This window comes from Acinonyx jubatus, chromosome C1 (assembly GCF_027475565.1).
Source record: "Acinonyx jubatus isolate Ajub_Pintada_27869175 chromosome C1, VMU_Ajub_asm_v1.0, whole genome shotgun sequence".
Lineage (NCBI taxonomy): Eukaryota > Metazoa > Chordata > Mammalia > Carnivora > Felidae > Acinonyx > Acinonyx jubatus.
The window spans coordinates 157,891,759-157,904,302 of NC_069381.1; the positions used below are offsets into that span (position 1 = coordinate 157,891,759).

The 12,544-nt window shown below is 35.3% G+C and overlaps 2 protein-coding genes across 2 annotated transcripts in view; one reads left to right on the top strand and one right to left on the bottom strand.

Moving 5' to 3' along the window:
* The window catches only part of SLC25A12 (solute carrier family 25 member 12), a 206,765-nt gene that overhangs the window by 131,619 nt on the left and 62,602 nt on the right, over positions 1–12,544 (bottom strand). The window lies entirely within an intron of this gene.
* Positions 1–12,544, top strand: part of HAT1 (histone acetyltransferase 1) — a 57,969-nt gene that overhangs the window by 3,220 nt on the left and 42,205 nt on the right. The window lies entirely within an intron of this gene.

A 12,544-nucleotide genomic window follows, 5' to 3' on the forward strand; every position in this document is an offset into this window, starting at 1 on the left:
GTCAACTGATAAGTGAATAAACAAAGTGTAGTATATCCATATGATGGAATAACTACTTGACAATAAAAAGGAGTAAAAGATACTACAAACATGACAGAACTCAAAAACATTCCAAGTAAAAAAAAAATCAGACAGAAAAAAACCTCACATACAATATGATTGTATTTATATGTATGTTGGGAAAAGGCAAATCTGTAGACAGAGGTAGAATGGTAGTTGTCAGACTAAGTATGAGAGAGAATAACTGCAAATAGGCATGAGATTTCTTTTGGGGACAGTGGCAATGTTTTAAAATTAGATTGTGACAATGGTCACACAATTCTAAATTTACTAAAAATTATAGAATTATATGCTTAAAACAAGTGTTATTGTTATGTAAATTATACCTCAATAAAGCTATTTAAAAAAATAGTTTTATGTTCATGAATTCTGGTTCCATCACATTCCATCCCTGAATATTCTTATAGTGAAGTTAATAGTACTTACTTTTACAGTGGTTGTAAAGATTTAATGAGGAGGTTAAGTACAAGTAAAGTGCATTAACAACTTGACTTTTAAAAATTCTCATTAAATATTAGCTTCCATTATTTAAAACAATACAAACATAACAAAAATATAAAGAAAGTGACAAAGAAGGTACTCTTCACTACAGAGATAATACTTACCTAGGTTGTTTTTTCTTCTGCATACATAGATTTATTTTTCTAAAATCAGGATCCTGTTGTAAGGATATAAGTATTCGTTTTCCATATTGGTTACTCCATTTTGCATTCCTACCAACAGTGCACATAGGTTCCAATTTCCCTACATCCTTGCCAACACTTGTTATTTTCTGTGGATTTTTTACTGTATTTTTTAAACTATTTTTTTAATTTGATAATTAACACATTTTTGATTCTAAGAAAAGTATATCCTTTGTATCTAAGTGAATCAGCCCTTATTATATATTGTAAGTATGTGTTTTTGTCATATCTTACAAAAAGGCCCTCCCTACTCTAAGATTTTAAAGTTTATCCATTGTTTCTTTTAATATTTTTGGGATTGTTTTCAAGTGCAAACTTTTGACTCTTTCCTGCTATAAGGCATGAGATGGGAATCCAGCTTTGCTTTCTCAGATGACTTAGCCAATTTTCCACCTGCCAGTTTAAGTTGTCTTTTCATTAATGATTTAAAATTGCTTTTAGCATATTAAAGTATCATAAAAATCATCTATCTTTTGTCCTTGCTCCATTAGTGTAATGCTGTTAAAAATTTTATGATTAATATATGATGTGACTAGGCCCCCCATTTGTTATTCTTTAAGAGTTTTCCTAAGTTTTCTCTAATTCTGTTTGTTCTTTTAGATGAACATTTTATCAAGTTCCAAAAAGATTTTTTGTTGATTTTTTTTTTTTTTTTTTTTTACTTGAGATCCTGTCAAATTAAGTTTAACTTAGGGAGAGTCAACATCCTTACATTGTTGAGTCTTTTCTTTTTAATAGTAAGCAAGAATATTTTTCGGGATGCCTGGGTTACTCAATTGGTTAAGCATCTGACTTCAGCTCAGGTGATGATCTCACAGTTTGTGAGTTCAAGCCTCATTGCTGTCAGAGCCTGCTTGGGATCCTTAGTCCCCCTTTCTTTGCCCCTCCCCCATGTGCACCCTCTCTCTTTCTCTTTGTCTCTCCCCCAGAAATAAACACTAGGGGTGCCTGGGTGGCTCAGTCAATTAAGTGTCCAACTTCGGCTCAGGTTATGATCTGGAGGTTGGAGAGTTTGAGCCCCACGTTGGGTTCTGTGCAGACAGCTCAGAGCCTGGAGCCTACTTCAGATCCTATGTCTCCCTCTCTCTCTGTCCCTCCCCTGCTTGTGTTCTGTCTCTCTCTGTCTCTCAAAAATAAACTTTAAAAAAAAAAAATTTAAAAATTTAAAAAAAAAGGAATATTTTTCTATTTATTTGGGTCTTTTTTAAATGTCCATCTTTTTAAAGAGTTTTAAACTTTATAGATGGTAAACATCTCTTATTAGGTTTATTCCTAGGTATTTCATTCATGTTATTGCTATTATAAATGAGATTTTCTCTTCCACTATATGTTCTGTCTTTATTAGTAGTGTGTGAGAAAACTGTGGAAAACAATTTTTAATATATATTTATCTCCCCACTTCAAAATCCAAGTTACGTAACTCGAGTTCTACACATATATGACAGAATTAAAACTGGGTTATTTGGTCATTCTAATTCCTTACAGTTATAGTAATAACTTGTAACCTCAAGCCAACCTTCCTTTCTCCCTCTTTTTTTTCAGCTCTCCTGTCCCAGTTCCCTCCCCTTCCACCTTGTCTGGACAAATGGTTATTGAAATCTATGTGACAGGCATTGTGCTAGACACATGGGATAACTTTAACTCTTGACTGCATACCCAGAATTCCACTAAGGTTTATCCTGAGATTCTTCCTCTCATAGAAGCTCTTGTTCACTTGGTGTGTGAGGGATTGACAGTCACACTTTTTTTTCCACAGAGGTTTGGAGCTTTGGGGTAGGTTATTGTAGAAAGAGTGAATCTTTTTTTTCTGTTTCTTTTTAACCATTTTTATGTGTACAATTAGGTAGCATTAATTGTATTCATAATATTATGTGACCATTAGTGCTTTTTCCAAAATTTTTTCATCACCCCAAACAGAAACTTTGTGCCTGTTAAACAGTAAATCTCCAGGGTGTCTGGGTGGCTCAGTCGGTTAAGCATCTGACTTCGGCTCAGGTCATGATCTCACGGTCCGTGAGTTCGAGCCCCGCATCGGGCTCTGTGCTGACAGCCCAGAGCCTGGAGCCTGTTTCAGATTCTGTGTCTCCCTCTCTCTCTGGCCCTTCCTCTCTCTCTCTCTCTCTCTCTCTCTCTCTCTCTCAAAAGTAAATAAACATTAAAAAAAAATTAAAAAAAAACAAACAGTAAATCCCCATTCACTTTTCCCCTCCAGCCCTTGGTAACCTCTAATCTATTTTCTGTTTCTATGAATTTATCTGTTCTAGATATTTTGTTTAAGTGGTATCACAGCAGTATTTGTCCTTTTGTGTGTGGCTTATTTCACTTAGCATAATGTTTTCAATTTATTTCACTTAGCAGATATTTCATGTTGTAGCATATATCAGGACTCCAGTCCTGTTCATGGCTGAATAATATTCTATTGTGTATAGATACCACATTTTGTTTATTCATTTGTTCATGGACATTTGGGTCTTTTTTTTTTTTTTTTCAAAGTTTATTTATTTATTTTGAGAGCAAGAGATAGGAGAATTCTGAGTAGGCTCCGCAGCGTTCATTGGTGCGGAGCCCGATGTGAGGGTTGAACTCATAAAGCATGAGATCGTGACCTGAGTCAAAATCAAGAGTCGGATATGTACCTGACTGAGCCATGAAGGCTGCCCCCATCTTGATCTTTTCTACCTTTTGGCTATTGTGAATAATGGTACTATGGACGTCAGCCTACGGGTATCTGTTTGAGTCCCTATTTTCAATTCTTTTGAGTTTATAGCTACGAATAGAATTACTGAGATATGTTAATTCTATGTTTAACTTTTTGAGGAACTGCTTAGTTATTTTACATAGCTGAACCATTTTACAGTCCTACCAGCAACGTACAAGGGTTCCAATTTCACGACATCGTCAGTGCTTGTTATTTTCTTTTTTTCCTTATATAATTATAGCCATCCTAATAGATGTAAAATGATATCTTACTGTGATTTTGATTTGCACTGTTCTAATGACTAAGGATGTTGAGTGTCTTTTCATGTGCTTATTTGCCATTTGTATATCTTCTTTGCAGAAGTGTATTCAAATCCTTTGCCTATTTTTTAATTGGGTTGTCTTTTTGGATATATTTTCTTTTTATTCTATTTTATTCTATTTTGTTCTATTCTATTCTATTCTAATTTATTTTGAGAGGGAAAGCACGAATGAGGGAGGGGCAGAGAGAGGGGAAGAGAGAGATTCCCAAGCAGGCTCCATACTGTTACTGCAGAGCCAGGCGCAGGGTTTGAACTCAAACCGTGCAGTCGTGACCTGAGCTGAAATCAGCAGTTGGACACTTAACCGACTGAGCCACCCAGGTGCCCCTGTTACGGTTTTTTTCCCAATATATTTAAAACATTTTTTTTTTATGTTTTATTTTTGAGAGAGACAGAGTGTGAGTGGGGGGAGGGGCAGAGAGAGAGGGAGACACAGAATCCAAAGCAGGCTCCAGGTTCTGAGCTTTTGGCACCGAGCCTGAGGCGGGGCTTAAACCCACAGACTGTGAGATCATAACCTGAACCGAAGTCAGAGAGTTAACCTACTGAGCCACCCAGGTGCCCCTTTCAGTATATTTTAAAACCTGATAATTTTACTGGCTTCTCTTGCTTTCTGGGGAGTGGCTTCAGCTGATTGTTTTTCAGGCTTATAACCATATCTGGTCATTTTCATAAATTCACTTTGTTTTTGATATACATGCCTCTTTGTTCTCTTTTCAGATTGCATTGGCAAGCACTTTCAGAACAGTGTTTAAAAATGATTACAGTCGTCTGTTCCTTAATTTAATGAGAATGGTTCTAGTGTGTCTTCACTAAATATCCTTGCTTATTACTTTGAAGAGTAATTTGTCTTGTTTTGCAAAGAGTTTTTATTTAAACATCCATATTAGAATTTATCAAGTGCCATTTTGGTTTCCATGGAAATATTTGATTATATTATGTTACATGCAAATGTTACTACTACATAATATTTAATATAATAGATTTTATTATCATATCTTTGTATTTTGAACCACCCTTGCATTTCTGAAATGAATATCTTGAGGTTTTTTTAATGAATTGATGAAGACTATTTTATATTTAAATATTTTTATCTTACCACCACTTATAGATGAGATTGGTCTGTGTTTTTGTCCATTGTGCTTTCTTTTTAGAGGAGGTGAAGATCAGCTTTTGTATTTTTTGTGACTACTTTTCTTGGCTTTCCTATTTTACCACTCCCACCCTCACCAGTTTTAAAAACATTAGATTTACCTAAAGGTAAAGGCTTGAAAGAATTCACCTTAATCATGAAGAGATCTTATGCCATTTAATGCAATTTTTTTTTTTTTACAAGTTAGATTACATTTTCAGGTTTTGTAGTTTGCATGATACATTTTTGACCCTTCCATGTATTTTTAACTTGTCATTCCTTTTAGGTATGTCTTTTATAGAGTATATACTTGAATTTGATTGCATAGTTTTTTTTTACCTAATAATTTTATCTCCTTTATATTTATTGTTTGGTGCTTTTGTTATCTTATTTTTCTCTTATTTCCTTGCACTTCTCATGTAATATATATATTGTTTTCCCTGACCTCGTCATTCTCCAGTATGCTCTGTTTTAAATTCTACAAAAAAGCCATATAACCTATTATTAAAATACAGTATATTGTTAGTTCTACTGAGATTGTTTATATTTTAAGTTCATTTACCATTTGTCAAATACTGCGTTGGTCGTATAGTGGTGAGCATAGCTGCCTTCCATTTGCCAAATACTCATTTAGCTATACTTATGTGGCAGAAATTTATCTGGGGATAAAAAACTGCACTGGAGATAGAGCGGTATACAAATAGTTTCTCTTTTCATGGAGCTTACGTTCTGGTTATGAAAAACAGACATAAATACATGGAAAACTGTGACTTGTGTTATGGAGAAAATACAGGGTGATCAGGTACAACTACTAAGGTGACATTTGAGTATGTAATAAAAGGAATGAATTTGTGAGCAATGTAGATATCTCAAGGAAGATTGTTAACATAAAGCAGAATCACAAGTGCAGAATGTGCTGTATGTGTTCAAGGAATATTAAGGAAGCCATTGTGACTGAGAAGGCTAGCTTGGGAGAATGAAGTATCTGGAAGCCAAAAGATTGAAGCATTTGAAGGAGGAAGAGGTAATCAACTATGTCAAATGTTGCTGGTAGTCTCATAACATAAGAACTATTGGGATTTAGTGATTTGATAACTTTTTTTTTAATGAGAGAAGTCATAGGATCTACTACTTTATAGTAATTTAGAAAAATTAAGAGGAGAGAAATTAGCAGTGGAGTATAGACTCCATATTTGAAGAGATTTTCTCAGGAGCAGAGTTGAGAAATGGGTAGCTAGAGAAAGACCTAGGATAAAGTTAGAGAACTTTATTTTTGCTTTTTATTTATTAAAAAAAATTTTTTAATGTTTATTTTTAAGAGAGAGAGAGAGAGTGCACGCAGGGGAGGGACAGAGAGAGAGGGAGACACACAATCCAAAGCGGGCTCCAGGCTTCAAGCTGTCAGCCCAGAGCCCAACATGGGGCTTGAATTCATGAATGGTGAGATCGTGATCTGAGCCAAAGTCAGACACTTGACCGACTGAGCCACCCAGGCACCCCTATTTTTGCTTTTTAAAAAGTGTTGTACAATTTATACACGATGAAATGCACAATAAGTGTATGATTCAGTGAGGTTTGAGGTTTCCCCCCAAAATAGCTGCATTTTGGGGGTTTTAATTTAAAACCCAGTTTTGGGGGTTGATACATGCAGCAGGTCTGGTGGGCTACATTCCTTTGTTTTGTTTTGTTTAAAGTTTATTTTAAAAGAGACGGAGAGAGAGCATAACCTGGGGAGGGACAGAGAGAGAGAATCCCAAACAGGCTGTCCAACAGTGCAGAGCCAGATGGGGGACTGCTCTCATGAACCGCGAGATCATGACCTAAGCCAAAATCGAGTTGGATGTTCAACCAACTGAGCCATTGAACCAATTTTGTTTTGAACCAATTGCAGACTTACAGAAAAGTTGGGTATAAATACAGACTTTTTCTCCCTGAACTGTTTGAGAATTGCTGACTTGATGCATCATCACCACATATTCTTTAATGTATATTTACTGTAAACAAGAACATTATTATACATGGCCAGAATATAGTCATCAAAATTAGAAAATTAATATCAGTACATTATCACCATCTAATTCTCAGACTCTGTTTAAATTTCCCACTTATCTTAAAATGCCCTTTATAGCAAAGGGATCCAGTTTAATTAGGGCCAGGGCTTACATTTGGTTGCCTTGTTTTCTTTTGTCCCCTTCAGACTGAAACAGTTGTAAGTCTTTTCTTGACTTTCATGACCTTGACCAGTTGAGGATTATAGATAAGTTATGTTGTAGAATGTTCTCAATTTGGGTTTATCTGATATTTGCTCATGGTTTATTTAAGGTTATATATTTCTGGTAGGAATGTCACAGAAGTGATATGCAGATTTCATTGCACATGTTAGTTTTTCATTAAACTTCCAGTTCTTTCATTTATTTAGTTCCTCTTTTATTTAGTGGATTATAATCTGTTACTATCATTTATTTTGGTGCCTATATTGTCCCTGATTTGGCCAGTGGGAGCCCAGTTCATGCTGGCTTCTATGTCATTTTTACATGTCCTCTTCATTTGATTACTTCATTCTGATTATTTTTTAGAACAAGATATTCCAGGCTCATCTGTTATGTCTGTCCTAGCTCTGGAATCAGCCATTTCTCCAGGGAGCCCTGGTTTTTTGTTTTGTTTTGTTGTTTTGTTTTGTTTTGTTTTTAAGAGGAAAATGGTATTTCGAAGCCAAGATCTAGTAGGTGAGCTGGTAAACTCATTGCTGTTAGTGTTGTTCTAACATTAATGAGAATGGCCTTCTCAGTGGACAGAACTTTGTTCCTTCCCTTTCGGTCCCTGCTTCCTGCAAAGTATTACTGTTCTGATTCCTTTCATTAAAAAAAAAAAAAAAAAGAGTTTTGCCTGTTTTAGAACTTTATATAAATGTAGTTATGCATGTATACTCTGTGACTGGCTTAGTTCAATCAGCATGGGTTTGAGGTACATCTTATTGTTGCCTGTATCAAAGGTTCATTCCTATTTATGGCTGAATACTATTCTGTTGTTGGATATATCACTATTCATCAGTTAATGGACATTTCGGTTTTTCTAGTTTTTGGTTGTTATAAATAACTCTGCTAAGAATGCTCTTGTAATAAGTCTTTTTGTGGACCCATGATTTTATTTAGGGTAAACTCCTAGCATAGATTTACTCGGTCATAGGATGGTTGTATGTTTAGCTTTATGAGATACTTGCCAGACTGACTTCCCAAGTACTTTCACATTCTCTGATAATGTATTATAATTCTGGTTATTCCATATCCTCATGAATGTTTGGTGGTGTAAGTTTTTAAAATTCATAGATTGAAGGGCTCAGTATTATTATTTTTAAAGTTTATTTATTTTGAGAAAAAGAGAGCATGCACACATGAGCAGGGAAAGAGCAGGAGAGAGAGAGAGAGAGAGAGAGAGAGAGAGAGAGAGAGAATCCCAAGAAGGCTCCATGCTGTCGTCTCAGAGTCCAATGTGGGGTTCGATCTCACAAACTGTGAGATCATGACCTGAGCCAAAACCGAGCCAGATGCTTCAGCAACTGAGCCACCCAGGCACCCTGAAGGCCTCAGTATTATTAAGACAGCAGTTCTCCCCACATTCGTTTGTAGATGTAATCTTTTTTTCTAGGTCTTAGTTTGATTTTGGTATGAGGGTTTTGCCAGCCTTATAAAATGCGTTGGCAAGTGTTCTCCATCTTCTAAAAAGAGTTTGCAAAAGACTGATATTTCTTCTTTAAATGTTCAATAAAATTTGCCGGTGAAGCTTTGTGGGCCTTGAGTTTTCTTTGTAGGAAGGTTTGTCACTACAAATCTCATTAGTAGATTTAGTACTATTAGCCCCTCCCTTGCTCATGTTCTTTCTCTCTCAAAATAAATAAACAAACAAACAAACAAACTCCCTTCTCAAGGTAAATGCTTAAATAACTGGTTTTAAACTTTCCTTCTGTAATACTAGCATTAAAATTATAAATTTACCTCTGAATACTGATTTACTTGCATCCCACCAATTCTGTTATGTTGTGTTTTTTATTATTGTTCTGTTATTATTTCTTCTTTGATCTGTGGGCTACACAGAAAAAATGTTGCTTAATTTGCAAATACTTGGGGCTTTTCTAGCTACCTTATTATACTGATTTCTGTTAATTCCAGGAAGGTCAGATTATTTCAGTCCTTTTAAATTTGAGATTTGTTTTATAGTCTAGCACATATTGTCTGTTTTGGTGAATGTCCCAGGTGTTTGGGGAGGGTCCCAGAGAATGTAAATAATTTATATTCTGCAGTTTTATACAAGGTTCTATAAATGTCAGTTGGTGTAATGGTGTTATGCAAGTCTTGTTTATTTTTGCTGATTTTTATCTACTTATTCTGTCAGAACAGTTGAGAGAGGACTATTGAAAATTCCAGCTATAATTGTGGATTTGTCTGTTTCTTCAGTTGTCTAGTTTTGCTTCATGTATTTTTCTTCTTTTTTTTTTTTTTAATTGAAGCATAGTTAATGCTTCATATATTTTGAAGATTTGGTATTAGGTGCATACAGATGAGCCTGAGTCTTCTTGATGTATTAACCCTTTAAGCATTTATAAAATGTTCCTTCCTGGCGTGTTTGGGTGGCTCCATCATTTAGGCATCCAGCTCTTGATTTTGGCTCAGGTCATGATCTTATGGTGGTGGGATTGAGTCCTGCTTCTGGCTCCGTGCTGGGCATGGAGCCTGCTTGGGATTCTCTCTCCCTCTCCCACTGCCCCTCCCCTGCTCACACACATTCTCTCTCTATCTCAAAAAAAAAAAAAGTTCCTTCTTTATCTCTGGTAATAAAGGGGTCTCTATGTCTGTCCCCACTTTAACTCTTCATCTTGCCTTCTATTGAAGACGGCTTTTTCAGATATGAGTATTGCAACAAGAGTTACGTAAGCATGGGAGAAATAACAGCATGTTTATATGCTGATGCCTATGATCTGTCAGAGAAGGGGAGAATGGTACAGGAAAAGAATGAGGAGTATTTGTGGAGTGATCTTGAGAATATGAGAGAATATTCTTGAGAATATCATTGTAGGGCTTAGTCTTAGATGGGAGCATGGAGAATTTCTCTGCCAGTTTAACAAAAGGAAGACGTGGGAATGGCTACAATAAATTAGGTATAGAAGTGGCAGTTGTGCAGGTTCTTTTGTGAATGCTTCTGTTTCCTAAGTGAAACAAGAAGCAAGGTTATCAGATGAGAATGTGTTTCTAGAAGATGTTGGAGGTTTGAGGAAGTAGTCATCTTGTCAAACAAGAGTGAGTAGCCTTGACAACTATAGTATGATTGTCAGGTAGCACTAAGGGGGGTCCACTTCCAAGTTTTGTACTCATGAATGTAAAGTCAAGGTCAACTACATGAAGATGCAAGGGTGTAGCAAAAAGTGGGCATACCGTCAGACTTAACTAGAGTGGGGATTTAGCAGACTGGCATGACAAAGATTGGAGCAAAGGAGTTAAGGATGTTTATGAGGGAGTGATAATATTGATTGGCCATGGAATCCTACACTGGAAAGTGAGGGTACAAAGGAGGGGAGGAACAGTGAAAATTGTGTTCTAATCAATACATTGTAAGTCCTAGTGGAGGTTGGAGGTTAAAAAATTGTTAGAGTTGAGGTATCACAAGGAGTGAGCTAGGAAGAGGTAGTGGTAAAATTGCTTGGGATTCCCCCACCCCCCAACTCGTGCTTTCTCTCTCTCTCAAATAAACTTAAAGATTAAAAAAATTATTTAAAAAACTTCATTTATTAGATATTAAAAGAATCCTATATATATAGCATTGGTTTTAAAGAATCTCTCTCGGATTATTTCACCCAAATCTAATCAGATCCAAGCAATAAATATTTAATTATATATTTGCCTTAAAGTATTTGAGTTTTACTTCAGTTAAAAGACTCATCACTTTGCTTTTTCTTTCTTTTAGTTCCTATTACCTGTGGACTACATTTCATGCCGAAATAGTAAAACCTTAGTAGTTTAGATGACAGGAACGTTGAAGAAAGCCAATCCAAACTATAGAAATAGTTATCACAGCTAGGTTTTTGACATTTATAATGTTTCTTTTTGTCTGTGTCTCTTCATCACTACCAAAGTGCTCTATATTAGAAGCAGTAGTTTGCAGTTAATTTTTAATAATTTCTAGAGGCTTCTAAACATTTTTAAATATTAGAGATGCAGTGGTGGGAAATTTGGGGGGTTAATGAGTCTAAACATACTGGATTTATTTATTTTTTTATTGTGAAATATTACAGACATGCAAAAAATACATAGCAAACTAATGAATATCATGATCCCATCACTCAGCTTTTCCACATCTTAACATTTTGCTGTATTTGCCCAGGCTTTTTTTAATTTCAATTTTCATCATGAAAATTTGTAAACACATAGAAAACTTGAGAGAATAGAACATTACTTACTTTTATATCTAATACCTAAATTCAGCAATTAAAATTTTGTCATATTTGCTTTAGAATATTTTTTTACATTTTATTTTATTTGGGGGGGGGGGCAGAGAGAGAATTTTAAGCAGGCTCCACACAGCACAGAGCCCAGCATAGGGCTTGATCCCACATTCCTGGGGTCATGACCTTAGCTGAAATCAAGAGTCGGACACTCAACCTACTGAGCAATCCAGGCACCCCGTTGTATTTGCTTTAGTATGTACATTTGCTGAATTCTTTGCAAATAGATTTCTAAATATGACAGTTCCCTCATAGCACATGTTCTAATATATGAATATTTACATATATAACCATAATTCCATTATTACACCTATAAAAAGTAATGGTAATTTTTTGATATCATGTAATTTTCTGGTTTCCTTGGTTGTCCTTGAAAGTCTTCAATAGCTTTTTTTTTTTTAATTATTTAAACCAGAATTCAGTCAAGGATCATGCATTATGGTTGGCTGTAAAGTTTCTTTAATTTCTTTTAATCCAGAACAATCCCTCCCCTCAACATGGAACTTTTTGCCCCTCTGCCATTGATTTATTTGGTAAAGTCATTGTATAGAATTATTAGACAAATCTACATTCTTGATTTGTCTGTTTTCTTTTAGTAGTAGTTCACCTGTTACTCTGTCCTCCATATTTCTTGTAAATTGGAAGGTTTAAAGCTGGATTAGATCTGGCATAAACATTTTTGGTAGGAAAATGTATGTTTTATATTGCATTGAATCAGCAGACATACAATGTTGGTCTTGAAAAGGTGGTGACTGCCAGATGTCTATGTGAAAAGCTATCTTTTCTTTTGTAAATCATTAATCTGCTGGATGATACTTTGGCATCCTGTGAATGATCTGTTGTAGGAGGACAATGGTAGAAATTTTTCATGTACAACTTTTCATTCTTCAATTTAAAGATGGTGGGGTAAGATAAATTATACATAAGATAAATTATCCTGGGAAAATGTCCGGTAATATCAGAAGTCACAATAAATGCAAATAAAATAACAGAGTACCCTTTTCCATCTTAAATTGGTAGAAATTAAAGTTGAGGGTCCAGAACATTGTCAAGAATGTGGGAAGCAAAGGAATCTAAGTAACTGCGCGTAGGTGGGTGTATGTGCATGCGTGTATATATGTATATATACATATACATACACGTATACATATATACA